The sequence below is a fragment of the Protopterus annectens genome, chromosome 6.part0, assembly GCF_019279795.1.
Source record: "Protopterus annectens isolate FY-2018-M chromosome 6.part0, PAN1.0, whole genome shotgun sequence".
NCBI classification, from domain to species: Eukaryota; Metazoa; Chordata; order Ceratodontiformes; family Protopteridae; genus Protopterus; species Protopterus annectens.
In genome coordinates, this window is record NC_056737.1 from 179,395,046 (window position 1) to 179,412,015 (window position 16,970).

The 16,970-nt window shown below is 42.9% G+C and overlaps 1 protein-coding gene across 1 annotated transcript in view; it reads right to left on the minus strand.

Annotated features, from left to right (window-relative positions):
• ANGEL1 (angel homolog 1) overlaps positions 1–16,970 on the minus strand; it is a gene marked incomplete in the record, with an annotated part of 1,002,072 nt that overhangs the window by 26,111 nt on the left and 958,991 nt on the right.

The following is a 16,970-nucleotide window of genomic DNA, read 5'->3' on the forward strand; positions in this document are numbered from 1 at the left end:
CGAGAGTGATCCCAAAGTATTAGCATCCACATCTTTCTTGAAAGGTTGCACAGTGGGTAAGACCATCACCCCCCTTGTTTATATATTACATGACTGTGATGCTGTCTGTCCAGATTTGCAGAGTTCCTGGGATTAAACGCAGTCGGAAAGACTTTATGGAATGGAAGACTGTTAGCATTTACTTTCAATTTATATGAAATTTCCTGTGTTGTGGGGACCAAATGCCCTGCACCCTCAATGAGCCCAAAAGCTACATATGAGCTGTCCCTGGTGACAGAATTCTCTGCCTGAGGCAGCATGAGGACTTTTCTTGGGTTCCTTTCTATGGTGTCCTTCCACCTTAGAAGTTCCTTGAGACATGGGAGCAAGGGGAGAACGGTTTCTAAGGACTGGGAGTATTGCTCCCAGACATTTTGCAGAGTATGGAGTTTTCTCATGCAGATTTGCTAAAGGGACCATCAGGAGACCTGCAACAACTCTTAGGCCAAGATAAGTTGTTTTGTGAGTAGGCTGTTCAAATAATCCATCAGAAAAAACACTTCGTCCTGAGGGAGAAAAGCTTCCTGTTGAGTTTATCAGGGTTGTTTGGGGTATCATCTGAGACTTCTGTATGTTTAACATGAGGCTCACATTTTGGAAGTAGTCTACAAAGGTCTGGAGGGCATCTAGGGTCTATGAGTTGAATCTTCCTTGGATGAGACAGTCTCTTGGGTAGGAACAGATGTGTACCCCTAGCATTCTGCAATGTGCTATTGGGGGTGCCAAGCATTTTGTAAAAACTCTTAGTGCAGTAAACAGACCAAAAGTAAAGCATAAAACAGGAAGTGGCAGCCCGAGACTGCAAATCACAGGTATTTTCTGTGATTGACTGTTATAGGAACACGAAGGTAAGTGGCCTTTAGGTTGATAGTGACCATGGAGGTATCCTGAAGAATCATGGGTAGCAACTTTTACAAAGAAAGCATCTTGAATTTTGGCACACAGAGGAACTTGTTTAGCCCTCAAAGATCCAGGATAGGTCTTCAGGTTCCCGCTTTTCTTTGAACCAGGAAGACCCATGAATAAAAGCCTTTTCCCTCTTAACTTGGGGGAACTGGCTTCATGGACCCTTGCTGCAGTAAATCTTTGATAATCAGGAGTAAGAGGGGTAGTTTCTACTGTACCTCAGGGTTGCAGACAAGTAGAATTATTTGACAGTTTTGTTTACCTTTCTTGTCTAGTTTCTAGAAGACTTGTTCAGCTGGAGGTCCAAATGAGAAATCTGTCTAGCGGGGCATCCAATAACTTTGTTGTTATTTGTCTGAAAGTGGATGAGTTCTGAACCATGCATGCCTGCGGATAACTGAACCTTTGCAACTGCTCTGCAAGAAGCATCTAAGGCATCATATCAACATTTCAAGGAGTCCTGAACTTCCTTGTACAAGATTCTATCTGACATGGAATCAAGTTTTGCTATAATTTTACCCTGAAGTGATTCCAAATATTTTGTCATATGGAATTGGCAATTTAAAGTTCTCATGGCCAGAGGTCTATGTTTTCTCACCAAACTTGTCCAGTAATCTTTTCTCCTACGGATTTGGCAGATGCCTGGATGGTCCTTTGGGAACCCCTTAAGTTCCCAGTGGAGACCACAGAGGAATCAACTTTGGGATTTTTGTAGAGATGCTTCTGCAAGTCAAGTACTCTGTAAAATCTGTTTGGTTTCCTAGGCAGAGGTGGTAAGGAGTTTGGTGTAGAGCTATGTTCTCAAAATCATCATCTAGTACAATGTGTACTGGATATATAGCCAACGGTCAAGGAGAAAGTAAGTTTAATAGTTCTCTGTAATGTATCTGGGGCTGGGAGAACTGCTTACTCTCCAAGTTAAAAGCTTCTTTCGTTTTGTGTAATGTGTCTCCAAATGAAAGGTCTTTGGGTGGGGAAGCTGAACGGAAAGTATCATCAAGAGTCGGAGTCTGCGTAGGTTTGGGGTTGTAAATCACATGAATAAGAGAGCTCTTCCTCATCATCAGGAGTCAACAAGGACTCCATATGAGCTGCTAGTATTTTAGTCCTATGTTTAAGGGCTTTTTTTTTTTTTTTTTTGTTACACGAAACTTAGCACAATCAGAGCAGTTGGAGACGTTGTGTTGAGGACCCAAGCAAAACAAGTGAAAATCTTTATGTAGGATATATTTCCTACATTACAATTAACTTTTTTGAACACTAATTAGAGAAGAAACTTCCCTAAAGGGGTACTTATCTATCTGGACGCAGAGGAACTCTGGAAACACCAGACAACTCACAAAATGTGATGGTATTAAACACACATAAAGCACACTGGACTGCACAGCTAGAAAGAACAGAAGATGATGCTTATGGATGCCCTTCTTATACCTTGACATCCGGACATCAGTTATTGAGCACCTGTCGGCTTAGGACGATGCTAAGACTCTGGAAATCAGGCCAGTCTCGGACTTGTGCATGTCAGGAAGTCCCAAGGATTAGTACAGCAACACTAAGAACATCATCTAATTTAGATATTAATGGACAAATGGAAAATATAAGAAAAAACATTTTCTGGAACAGACGGAATAATTGCTGAAATAAACAAAATGCCTATATTAAAATGTTTGTAGGTTATTACTAAGCAGTTAATCTAGATAGATTCCTTGTAGCCTAGCCCATGCAACATCTACTATGTTATCTCCCCTTCTGTAAGTGACAGTGTTAGCCAGCCCTGGGCAGTACTTACATTTACCCATCCATTCAAGGTGTATTTCAAGATGATTAAGGGGTTACTTTATTTTATATAAAGAGGGAGTCTATTCCAGGGGAGAGGAATTCTTTGGGAGAGGCACCTATTCCACCATTAAGTTATGCATATTTTGCAGTGGAAGTTTAGGTCTCTAGAATAGCTATTTGTGGTGGTTTACATGTTTTGTGAATGTGTAGAAGGTCATGTAGAACAGATTAAATTGAGGCCTTGTAAACTAGTCAGAGGTCATCCAGCAGCAATTTGTATAAGAGAGAAGATAGATACTGCTTTAAGACATTCTTCATAGGACATAGAACTCAAACCCTCAATTTTCGTAGTGAGGAAGTGCTGGGGTTTTTCAACTTGGATCATGTGTTTTGGACAGGATCATATTAAAAAAACCCCCACTATAATCTGTTATAGACATAATAAAGGACAAGCAGTGGAAAAAATGTATCTGGGTCTAGAAGATATACATTTGATAATCAGCTGAACTAGGTGGAGGTATTTTTTTACTGACTATAAGAAACGTGGTGGTTGGAGTGCTTGCAATCTATGAAAGTGCTTAGATGGCAAGAGATCTAGTCGACTCACCACAGAATCATCTTTCCTACAAATTCCAAAACAGGGATCCAAAAAGATAAAGGGTGAAGATGCACAGTTCAGACTGACCTGAGGTACCATCATAGTTTTATTTATTCTTGAAGAGGTCCACCAAGTTGAGTAAGCAAGACGTGTCCCCTGACGAACCTGAGCTGACTGGGTCCAATCTCTGTAGATTTCCTAGGTCATCATTTAGGATATAAAACAGTTGTGTAAGAACTTACCATAGCAATAGATGTCCTTTTCTTCTCTGCTGCAGTATTCTTTACAGGGTTCCTATTACAAGACTGAAGATGCATTATTTCGAATGCATCTTGGTCGAACTTAAAAGACTGAAAAGGCAAAATATCAAAGCGGCTTTTAAGCAAATTCTTTCCCTGGGAAAGAATTTGCTTGGCCGCTTCACTACTTTGCCATTTTCGGCACTGTAGTGCGATCTCAGAGTTGGTATATTTAAGTAGGGGGGGTGTGGGGGGCAAAGCCCCCCCACTTAATGTAATGTTTAAAGTCTTTTCTTTCTTTCTTTTTTTTTTTGTGAACAGCGTTTTTTTTTTTCCCTTGGAAAAAAATCGCTGTTCTGACAGTTCAACATTGTAAGCTTTCGCTTACATAGGGTCGATTAATCACCGTTCGCTTTTTTTTAAGTGTTCGGTGATGTAATATAGATCCTTCTTTACATGGGGGAGTTGCCTGCCCAGGGGACCTGACGTCGGCTAGTATACCAAAGCCTTTTACTACTGTAAGGTGTGTGGTACATCCCATGTACGCAGCCAACAGACATAGGCCATAAAGGTGACATACGCGTACACCGTCTTCAGAACTGAAGCCCCAGGAGGACAGACAGTCTAAGGAACAGAGAGTCAACACATCCAAGAATCATAAGAAGTGGGAAAGGTGGGTGGGACAGAATACCGCAACAGAGAAAAGAAGGCCATATATCATAATTAGTTTTTACACAATTACTCTATGTCCTTCTATTCATCTGTTGGAGTATTCTTTACATGAGGTAAAGTAGCAAAGCTCATGCACAGAGGGAGGGCGAGTTAGCAGATGAATTTTCAAGGAAGCCACGAAGAACATCTCTGGAAAACCCAGCCTTAGATCTGGAGATGGAATCCTGTTTGTAATGTTTGGTAAAGGTGTGGACAGAGGTCCAGGTAGCCACTTCTAAGACAGACTTGGTGTCTATCCCTTTCAGAAAGGCACTAGAGGAAGCCACTGCTCTGGTAGAATGAGCTTTGACCAAGAAGGGAGGGAGTTTCCCATGGTAAGCATTGCAAAAGGTAATAGTTTTGGAAATCCAGTTAGAAATGGTTTGCTTGGACACAGGTAGTCCCAGAGCCCTGGGATGGAAAAAGACAAAGAGCTTATCTGATTTCCTAATAGATTTAGTTTTGTGAAGGTAAAATCCGAGTTGTCTGTGCACATCAAGTGTGTACAAAATTTTCTCACTACTGTTTTGGGAAGAAGGGAAAAGTTTGGTAAGTGGATAGCCTGGTTAAAGGACAAATCATTAACCACTTTGGGCATAAAGGTTGGGTGGTACGAAGGGAGACCCTGTCTTTGTAGAAGATTAAAAAAGAGGGAGAAGTTATCAAGGCCTGGAGCTCCAAGACCCTTCTGGCAGAAGCTGGGGGTAGTTGCAAGACAGTTTTCCAGGTGCACTGTTTTAAGAAGCTAGAGGAAGCTAGCTCAAAGGGTGTGAGGGTCAGTTTCTTTATAAACAAAGTTTATGTCCTAGGGAGGTGGCACAAGCCTCTTGGGAGGTCTAAGGTGGAGGACGCCTTTGAGGAACCGTTTGGCCTCAAATCTACAGGCTAAGGGGGGGGGGGGCAGACAAGCAGAAATGGCTGACAGATGTGCTTTTACAGATGAATAAGCTATGCCAAAATTTAACTTACACAGGTATGAAAGAACCTGAGGGATATGCACCGTTAGTGGGTCCAGGTTACAAGAAAGACATCACATTGAAAATCTTTTCCATTTGGATAGGGAAGATATCCTGCTGGACTTGAAGCACATGTTCTGAGAATAGGTGTCTAAAAGGTATCAGGGCTCTATCACCCACAGAGTCAGCTGTAGAGTTGCCATGAGTGAGTGGATGAGGGAGCCCTTGTGTTAGGTGAGTAAGTCCACTCTGTGCTGTAACTAGTGATGACTGCCCTTAGCTAGGTGTAGGAGAAGAGGGAAACAATGCTGTTTCTTCAGCAGGACTTTTGGAATGAGCAGAAGGGGAGGGAATGCATACAGAATTTCCCCTTCCAGGATATTGCTACGGCAGCTACTTTCCATGCCAGGGGGTGAGGTTCCCCAGACTAAAACCTTGGAAGCTGTCTGCTCAGAGGGGAGGCAAACAAGTCTATTTGAGGAATATCCCACTGATGGACTATGTCTAGAAACACATCCCTGTCTTGTGGATCTGCTCAAGGTGTCTGCCATGGAGTTCTGATTGGAGGGAATGTAGACATTCTACAAAGAAATCTGAAGTCGGAGGGCTAGCTCCCAAACCTGTAAAGCTAATCTACACAGGAGGTAGGATTTGGTCCCCCCTTGCTTGCTCACATACCAGACAACAGTCATGTTTGTCTGTGTAGATCCTCAACCGGTTGGGGTTGAGAAGGGACTGAAAGGACTTGAAAAGCTAGAATCAATGCCTTCATCTCTTACTTTTATGTGGTCCTTTTTCTGACAGGAGGACCATGGACCTTGTACAGCATGGTGGCCCAATGCAGTCCGCCAGACTACATCTGAAAGATCTGTGTACAGGTCTTGAGATGGAGGCAAAGGGTGGGTGGGAATTCCCGGGTTGAGGGACATTTGTTGGATCCACCATAGAAGTTCCTTCTTTAAGCAAGGTAGGAGCAGGATTTGAAATTCCAGAGGGTGGGCATGTTGTGTCCACACCAACGTCAGGAACTGCTGAAGCTTCCTCATATGAAGCCTCATCACAGGCAGCATAGGTATGGTGGAAGCCATCAGTCCAAGGATCCCAAGAAATTGCCTTGCTAACAAGAGGTGCAGGGGAAGGATGTCTGAAAGGTCTGGCAGAGTTCCTATGCCTTTTGAGGTAGCAAGGACACTATAATTCTGTCTGTCTGGAATTTGCACCCCAGAAAGACATGATCTTGGGATTGGGTGAGGGCAAATATTTTGAAGTTGATTGTGAATCCTAGTTGTTGTAGGATAACTATGGCTGAATGGAGGTTTCTCAGCAGTTGCTGTGGGGTGTTTGCCTGGAACAGGAGGTCGTCCAGGTAGGGGAATATTTGAATACCTTGGAATCTGCAGAATGCGACTACCGAGGTTAAGCATTTTGTGAACACTCTTGGGGCTGTAGAAAGAGCAAAAGGCAAAGCTGAGAACTGAAAGTGCCAGGACGCCACACAGAAATGAAGAAATTTCCTGAACTTGGGATGAATGGGAATATGCAGGTAGACGTCTATGGACACCAAAAAGGCCTGAGAGAGGATCAGGGGAAACAGGGTCTGAAGGATGAGCATTTTGAAAGAGGGCACCTTTAGGAAGGAGCTGAGGAAGGAGAAATCTAGGATGGGTCTCCAGTGGCCTTCCTTTATGGGAACTAGGAACATGCAGAAGTAGAAGCCTGTTCCTTCCTGTTATGTGGGCAGTGACTGTATGGTTCCCTGTTCTAGCAGGTCTGCCAACACTTGGGGAAAAGTGACATCTGTCTTGCAGGTGGTTGTGGGAAACCCCTGAAAGGAGGCACAGTGTGCCAGGTCATGAAATATCAATGTTTTATGATGTTCAAGACCCAGACATCTTGTGTGATGGATACCAGGCTGGAAGAACATCTTGTGTGATGGATACCAGGCTGGAAGGGATAGGGAGAGACAGATGAAAAGAGGGGTAGTGCAAGGAAGTCCTAAAGAGTCAGGAAGACCCGACTCTGTCAGGAAAAGGGTATTTATGTTGGTGGGAAGAGGAGGGAGCTGAGAAATGATGAGCTTTCTTGCTTCCCTTGGAGCACTTAGCCAGGGAGTGCCAGATTTGCCTATGGGCAAATACCCGTTTGGAAAGGTAGTTCCTGTGGAACTTGGGGACTGGTGAAACCAAGACGTACTTCAAGTCTTTTAACTCTTTGCTTTTTTCCTGCAGTGATTTGAAGAGATCAGCTGAAGCCTTAACAAATAATGCAGAATTGTCAAGGGAAGCATCCATGAGCTTTGCCTTAATGCCCTCAGAGAGGGGTTGAAGCCTTAACCATGCAAATCTTCTCAACACTGAGGTAGAGGCAGCAGCCCTGAAGGCAGTCGCAACAGCATCATAGCTGCATTTTTTTGAGTGACGGGCCACCTGGGAGGATGCAACAATTAGGCCTTGTTTTCTGATTCAGGCACATCAGAAAAAAATTTAGACAGTTGTGACATAAGTTTCAGGGAATATTTGGTCATAGGCGTTTGGTAGTTCGAAGCCCTAAAAGCTAGGGTAGCTGAAGTGTAGATTTTCCTTCTCCAGTCTCTCTAGAGGCCTACTGCCTTTGTCAGGGGGTACGATAGAAGTGGAAGGAAGGGACTTCAAAGCTTTGTCTAAAGCCAGAGAGATAACTGAGGGGTCAGCAACAGGGGCCTTAAACAAGAAGTTGCTGTTTTGAGGGACTCTGTAGTATCTGTCTGGCTCCGTAGGAGCAGGAGGCAGAGAGTCAGGATGTATGGACGTGGAAGCAAAGGCATACAGAAAGGCAGGAATACCTAGTGGGATAGTTGAAGGGCTGGGGCTTTTCACATGGAGGAGGTCGTAGTACCTCTTCTGAACATCTGACATTTGAGTGCTGTCCCACTTGAAAGGGTCCCTTATTTTTAAAAGGGTTGCCCCAAATAAGATTTTCTCCATGGGTGAGTCCGTCCCATTAGAGTCTTCCTCAGAGGAAGCATAGTCTAATGGTGAAAAAACTTGAGAGGAGGAGGCCACTGAGTCACTGTCATCATCTGATGAAAGTTCCTCCTCTGAAGTTGGCTGTTGTCTGACCATTTTTTAGGGCAAGGTATGTCAGGAGAAGGGAGGAGCAGGGGACCCAGCAGGAGACCTCAAGAACATGAGGGCCTTGAACAGTCCTTGGGCAACATTTTGCCACTCTTTTTGGGGGTCTGGAGGAGGGGATGGATGCTTAGTTTTTTTTTTTTCTTAGCAGGCATGTCTATCCTATGTAAGGTTGGGTGTTCAGATGTAGGCCTACACTCAAGTATGTTTGAATAGACTTCTTCCCTCACCACAATTTGTGTGATTCCCCTAGGGCCTTCTGACAGAATCAGCCTTGGTTCTCCCTGGACGTCTGTACCAGATGTCTGTGAGGCTTCTCTGACGTGCTACCATCTGGGTCTCAGGCGGCCTGCAAAACAGGCTCGCCCAGAGGATTCGGATCCAAAGTAGAATGGGTCTCCAGGCTATCATTCACCATGGGAGAGACGTCCACTGGGAGAGGCTCAGCTGAAGCCTCGGGACTAGGCCTTTTGGGCTTCCACTTCATGGCAGGCTCGGTTATCAGGCCGGAGGAACACTCCATCATGCTTTTGGCAAGAATTTTCAAGTGTTGGTCTTCTAAATATATTGCGAAGGCGGAAAGTCTGCTCCGAAGAGTCTTGGGGACAAATGACTGGCAGACAGAACAGTTCTTATGGTCATGGCAGGGTCCAAGACAAAAAGACACAGAGTGACTATCTTGGTGTGGAATCTGCCTTCCACAATTACAATTCCCTATCTTAGATGGCGTTAACTCAAGGAAAAAAAGGTGACATTAACTCAAGGGAAAAAAGGTACATTAGCAAGACCAATGGGGCCTTATCTTTAGAAGAAACACTCAATTCTGGCAGCAGAGCAACGTCCGGGATTGGTGATCTGACTGGAGGCAAAGAAGTTCTGAAGATGGTCCACACGTACCTCTCCTTTATGGTCTACATCCAATAGCTGCCTACGTGGGACATACTGCACACCTTACAGTAGTAAAAGATTTTGGTACACTGGCCAACGTCGGGTCGCCTAGGCAGGCAACTCCCCAAGTAAAGAATACTGCAACAAATGAACAGGACGACACCTATATTTATGCTCTCCATAGCTTTACATATCAGGCTAGTCAGGCTTATGGGGAGATAATTCCCTGGGTCCATGGATGACCCATCCTTGTGCAGTGGTATAACCGTTGCAGTCATCCATTCATTTGGCACAAAGACTGTTTCGAGGATGTGGTTAAACAGTAATCCTAGTGGTCATGCTACTAAGGAGGGATCCTGGGGTACTATCAGGACCCATCAATGCAGTGTTCTTGACCATGAAGAGCACCTTGAGTACCAGCTCTCTAGTGATAATTAAAGGAGTTATGGATGTGGGTATTTCCTGAAAGGCATCTGGTGGTGGTGGTGGTGGTGGTGGTGGTGTGTGTGTGTGTGTGTGTGTGTGTGTGTGTGTGTGGGGGTAGACTGGAGCTACATTTGTCAGGCAGAAGATGTGCTATATATTTTGGCTCCGTACAGGTGACACTACTTATGGTTAATTTGGTACATTCCTGTGTATTGCCTTTGAAAATACAGATATAGCAGAAGAAAGCAGAGTGACTGCCGGTAGCCTAATTATACCTCAAATATGACACTGGTAGATTAGCCAGGGAGGAATTATACCTTAAATTTGGCACTGGTAGACTTGATTACCCCCCCCAAAGTTGCAGTTTAGGTTGATAAGGGACTTTGTTTTTTACCTTGCTGGGCATTGCACCTCCTAATTTTTGCCATGAATTTCTTCCTTTTCTTATAGAATCTATTGATACTGGGATTCCACCAGTGTGGCTTAGGATCACAGATTAGTGCTAGGCTTACGGTCCTTGTCGGTTATTTTAAGCCAAGTCAATTACCCCATGTGAGACTCAAACCTTGTAACTTATATCTTTAAGGTAAACACCTTAACCACTATGCCAAGCTCCCACCCCTGTACCCAGTTGGGCTTTCATGGTAAACAAAGACAAATAAGTCATCAACATATCAGATATCAAAATCCTTTATATTACTTCACAAAAAAATAAGAAGTGAAGCACTTAACAATGTTCCATCTGTATAGTTTTATCTTCATTTATACTTGACCTTTGGAACATGGCCCTGACCCTCGGAACCGGCCACCACACAGCCCGTGCAAGCAGAAACTCTTGGGCCAAGCCTCCACCCACAACACCCCTCTCCAGATCACCTGAGACAACGTTTGCAGCTACATAGGACAAAAGAATATGTGCTTTATCAGACAGACAGGAATGAATGGATCCAGCATTATGGTAAGCACATTACTATTACAGCCTATTAATTCTGTTCATACAATCCAACTGATAGGTCATAAGCCTCAGCTACTGTAGTACTTGGATAACATCATGACAAGAGACGCGGAGTACAGAGGCTCCAAAGAATATTCGATACGTTGACATAAAATTCAATTTATAATGCTTGGAAAAGGTACACATTGTAGACCAAGTTGTCATAGCACAAATATCATCAATAGAAACATTTCTGAAAAAGGCTGTAGAAGTACCCACTGATAGTGTAGACTGTGTCTTTGGTTTGCATGGTAAAGGCAATCAGCCAGCCACCTGGATAGGGTTTACTTTGGAAATTTTCAAATTCATTCTGTTAACAGCAAAGGAAACAAACAGTTGAATATCTTTCTTGTGTGATTTGGTAGAGTGCAAACAAAATTGTACTGGACTATGAGCACCTGGAGTATGAAGAGTATATAATCCTCCTTGTTGGCATGACTAGGGAAGAAAACTGGGAGGACAATTGTTTGGTTTAAATTTGCTTCCAAAGCTACTTTTTTAGTATGAAAGTAGGAATCTCCCTTAGAACCAGTCTGTCTTCATGAAAAACTAAGTACTGAGCAATGGCTGAGGGCATGCAACTCAGATGCCCACCTAATAGATATTACGGTTTTCTAAGAAAGGAACTTGAGAGGAATAGAAGTTGGCTCAAAGGGCAGCTTTGTCAAGGTCTCCAATGCAAAATTCAGGGCCCAGGATGGCGGTGGGGTGGGGGGTGGGGGGTTTAACAAGAAAAAATCCTCTGAAGAAGGCCTTACAGAGCCTGCAGAAGGCCAGAGAACACAAATAAACTTCTAAGTTAAAGTTTGAAACTGCAGCCAACAGAACTTTAACAGCAGAAAAACTATACCCAGTGTAAACAAAAGTGTTAACAAGATACACAAGATATCTGGAGTGGTGACACTGATGGGACTGACCTTTTGAGTTTCAGCCCAGTGCTCAAAGCAATTCCATTTACTCAGATAAACTTTTTGGATAGAGTCTATGAAGCAGCTAAGACAGGAATGACATATTCACATAAGGTAGGGTTCTATAGCAATTACTGGAACTGGAGGAACCATGTGGTTACCTTTAGATTGTGGAAATATAGGTGAGCCTTACTGGATGGGTGAGATAGTAGGTCCTACTGGGGATCCAGGGAATACATTTGTCTGGGTCAGTATGGAGAAATGAGAATAACCATTACACTCTTCAGCCTTTTGCCTTCTTTTAGAATCCAGGCATCAGGGGCAATGGAGAGTGTACACAAAGAAGCCCAGAAGGCGACTGCCCAACTACAGCATCTCTTGGGGACTGCTCCTTTTGGGAGATCAAGGCAAAAATAAGCGCTGCATTTGGAGTTGGACAGGGAGGCAAACAAACTGCAGCATGGTTGGCCCTGGTAATGGAATGTGTCTTGAGCTACCGGCTAGATTCAGAGACCACTCGTGAGGTATAAGGATGATCCTGTTGAACCTTGTCTGCAATGCAGCAGGACTTCCCAGGGATGTGTGCTGCTATCAGAAAGCGGTGCAAGTCTGTCACCTGTTGCATTACTTTCACTGCTTCCCAACATAAGGGGTAGGACCTGGTTCCCCCCAGCTTGATTATGTATCATACCACTGTCAAGTTTTGGATCTGAATGGAAATCACACCTACATGGAAGAAACTCTGAAGCTCAGTGGAAGGAGGACCACACACATCTCAAAGGATACTGAAGTGAAAACTTTCTTCATGAACATCACTTACACCGTGGACCATCTTCTCCTGAAAATGTCCCATCCCTACCCCAGAGGTGAGGCATATGTGGTGACCATCACTATCAGCAAGATTAGAAGTAGGGATCTTCTTGCTAGAACATGAGGGCTGAGAAGCTAAAGTACAGTTGTGTAAGAACTTACTATAATGGCAGACGTCCTTCTCTTCTCTGATGCAGTATTCTTTACAATAGGGATACCTGCCAAGGGCAGCCAGATGGTCGGCCAGCAAATCAAAGCCTCCAGGTTGCCCAAATTATGCCACACGTCACACACACATTCCCCAGGTACACAGCAGGGCTTGTTTTGAGTTTATCTTGTGTTTAATCAGTGCAAGTACAGCTGACTCTTTGCAGCTATTAACATGATTATCCAGGGTTTCTGTAAACTATTTAACGTAGGCAGCAGTGTTCTCAGGCTTTGGTGGGGTGGAGGTCTTGAAATTTTGCCAGCATATCACTTAGTAGTAGGAAGTTTGCTCTAGACAAAGTCCCATGCCATATCCTTGCAAGCTATAGGTTCCCCCCCTCTATGACCCAGGAAAATTGTAATACATACTTAAATGTACTGGAGGGACTCCCCCAATCAACCTAATGCCATACTCATGGATGACTTTAACCACCCTAATATAAACTAGGAACTATACAGGACACCAAGTATGCAGGCCCAGAGATTCCTCGGCTTTGCAAAGGAACACACCTTGGATCAGTTAGTATGCAGGCTCATAGGTGAATAACAGGCTAACTGCACTGAAGGGACATTTGAAGTGTAGCAAATAAGAAATTAGAATAAAGCCCTATAACTTGTGTCTATCAGGCAAAGACCTTAATCATTATACCAAACCCACCATATTATGCCCATTAGGGGCAAAACATCTTTGACATGGTCCTCACAAACATGATACAACATTGCACCCTCCCTAGTGTAACATCTTCGATGGTTACGTGAAACCATAAAACAATCTCTTTTGAAATAAAGTTAAAACCAGGCACCCAGCTAACCCTAGAAATTTTAGGGACTATTCTAATGTAATTTGGACATGGAGAACCTCAAGCACATTATACTGATGAGCCAGCCTTTGGGTGCATTTGTTTTTAATCTAAGTAAGAGAAATCTCCACCTTATGTACCTTCCTATGTAGTAATTGGTCTACATGTATGGAAGCACTGTAGCCCTGCACTGGTAGGTGTTTTCCACAGCTTTAAACCCTGTTTCAGTAACTGCAGAGACAGCTAAATTTTCCAGGATAAGGAGCACTTGCAGAGAGTGAAGTTTCTTGTTTAGATTCTGGCATTGAGCAGTAACACCTTCAGATTTTCCTGGGCTGGTCTAGCTATGTTGGTAGGATTATCAGTAAGGAGGCAAAATTTTAGCCAATATTTGAAATCCCAGAGGAGACAGGTGCAGACCATCCCTGGCAAAGCAGTGTGGCCTGTCGACCATATCCTCCCAGACTGACAAATATCATACCCCCACATAAGAATGACCCCATAAGTCAACTGTTAAAGTCAAATACTTTCTGTTCATATTGTGGTATCATTCTTGGAGAAGCAAATGTAGAATGCTGCTCAGTGCTAGGCTCATACCAGCCTGGGACACAAAGTCTGAGAGCTCTTTCATGTCTCTCCATGTAGTCCAAGGAGGTATGTCTCAGATAGTTTACACCTATATGGAGTATGACTGAGTCATACTGGTACTTTTAGTACAATGACCTCTCTAACCTGAACTGACAGATCTTCCTCCCTGACAGACAGCTGACCTTGACGATCTCCTTACTTATATCCTGGTGAGATATCTGTGTATCTCTCAAAGGAGTTTTCTATGACCAAAGTATTGGGATGAGTGGTGGTGTGTTCTGTGGACTTAGATGAGACAAGTGGGATGTGGTCTTTGTCTTGTGTTGGGTGCTGATTTTGAGGAATACTCTTGAGGTTGTGGATGATACTTTGGATGTGTTCATGGTTTATGGAAATTACATTTAAGAGCCTCAGCACAGGTGGCTCTATGAGTCTGGTCCGGATTATGTAAGATGGGTTTATGTGTGTTACTGAAAACCTGTTTATGATTTCAAGTGGTTATAAGTGACACCCTTGCCTCCAGAGATATTGTGTATCATCATCTCTCACACATCATATCAGTTTAAGAATTAACTAGTTGTCAGTAAACATAAGACAACTGCTGCATTGCCTCAGGACACCCATACATGCCAGACTAGCTACAAACATAGCAGTAAAGTGCATGTCCATGACTACAGATGCTTATTTAGTGTTCTAAAAGGGGATGGTACAAAAGTTTACAGATGGCTAGCTTGGCTGCTGTAACAATATAGATTACAACCAGGACTATCCAAGTCCAAACTTGTGTGTGCATGTGTGTATGGGGGTGCTCCTCAGTGTTCAAACTTCAACAAAACAGAACATTCAGTAACATATATACATAAGGCACATAACCACAATTAGCTGAATAAACATTTTACAGCCTATAACCTTGTTACACCAACTTTTCCTTACTGTCAACCCAAAACATGATGGAAACACTGCATTACTTCATCCCTCCACAATCAGTTCAAACTGCATACAATATATTAAAGTCAATCTAAGGAACAGCAACATTGTGATGTTAAAATTCAAACTTTTTACTTCACCTTTGAAGCTTTCTTGTACTGAAGTTCATGAATACATCCTTAAATAAACAAACACTTAAATGTATATCAATCTGCAACTTTACAATTAATGAAAAATATAACTGAACCACTTGTGTGTTTTCTTAAAAGTGTGGCCTTTTAAAGCTGGTGCTAGCAAACAATTAGGTGCTAATTACAGGAATAGCACCAAATTAGTGTACTAGTCCAGTGGTTCCCAAACATTTTCGATTCTCGGCTCCCTTGCTGAATCCAGGTTTTCCCAAGCCCCCCCCCCCACCCGCTGCACACATAAAGTGCATATTATAGGGATTTGTCAAACCATAAAAAAATCTACCTTTGACTGAACTCTTACATCCAACCCAAATAAAATTGCATGTATTTGCACCCTTTCAAACACTCTTAGAGATCACCTTCCAAAACTTGTAGGAAGAAACTCATACCATAAAAAACATCACTGCAACTTTTACGCAATTTAAGTAAATTTAACAGCGACACCTTCATATCCAACCTAAAACATTATAATTGGCAAATACTAAAATCTCTGCCTCAGGATGAAACTGTCATTCATTTCAATGAAACCTTTCTCAGTGTGATAAACAAAACAACAAGCACCTATCACATGCAAAACAGTAAAATTTAACTCTGCTCCATGACTATCAAAAGTCACAAAATAACTCATGTGGCTAAGAGATAAAGCCTGGAAGGTCTTGTTTCTAAAGAGAATACAATCCAACCTGCAACATTTTCAAGAACTACTACAGAATCAAACCAAAGTACACACTTGAGCTGGTAAGAAACCTATTATACTTCTCTTCAAAATAACCACTAAAAGAATCCAAAACTGTTCTGGACCTCCATAAATAATCTATTTAACCCTGGCGGCCCAGATGAGCTGCCCCCTACCAGTGCAAACCATGTAGATTCCATTGCCATCCAATTCAACACATGCTTCATTGAAAATGCATCCACTCTTACTAGCAGCCACCTATCAGACAAATTTAAAACACCCTCTGACAATCCACACATAAACTTGTCTTCAATTTCAATCCTGCTCCCAATGACACTATTAAAAATTCTCCCTAAGCTTAAACCCAACACATATAGCACTTAAAATATTTGTCCTTTGCCGTGAAATAATTCAAAACTATATAACAGATTAGTTTTACGTGTAACAGTTACAGTACTGATGCTGTCACTGAGTACTTTTCAGAAAAGACATGGTGATGCTGATGGAGACAGTTATTGTATTACTTTTTGTTGTTTCCAGAAACCAGTTACAACACTTCTGCATAGAAATAAGCAGTTCAAAAAAACAAGTTACTGGTAAAAGTGAAAATAAAGGTGTTCACTTAGCCACAAACTACTACAACATTTGGACAGCATTTTCTTCAATGATTACTAATTCAGCATGGCAAGACTTTACCTTATGTTCTTTCACAGCTTTGCCAAGGTAAGGATAACGCTCAGAAATCCACCGGTAAAACTTAGGAACCCCCATTTTCAGTTACTCTGTTGAGTCCAGTGAACAGACCTGCTGTCACCAGAAGCCCCTTCCTCCACTGTATGCCGATGCAGTTCCCAGCTGCGGTCTTTACTAAGATGGGTCAAGTTTTGGTTTCCTGCATCACCAAGACTTTCATCCTGTAGGCCACTGACGTAATCCTACATCACTCACACCAGGTAAAACATAGCAATAAACTTGCCGGGTTACATTCAAAAAGTATACACTACTACCCACTATTGCTTTCTTCAAAAATCAGGGACGCCGGACATGCGCGAGCTCCTTGCTCAATTCCGACAGGCTGGTAGCCCCGAAGGAGCTGATGTCATCGCGCACGTGATGATGTCAGCTCAAACAGTGCGAAAATAAAAAAAAAGAAATGAAAAAAAAAAAATCGCACATGAAAGGTATTCGTTTGTGGTGCCCCTGTGAGGAAGCCGTGG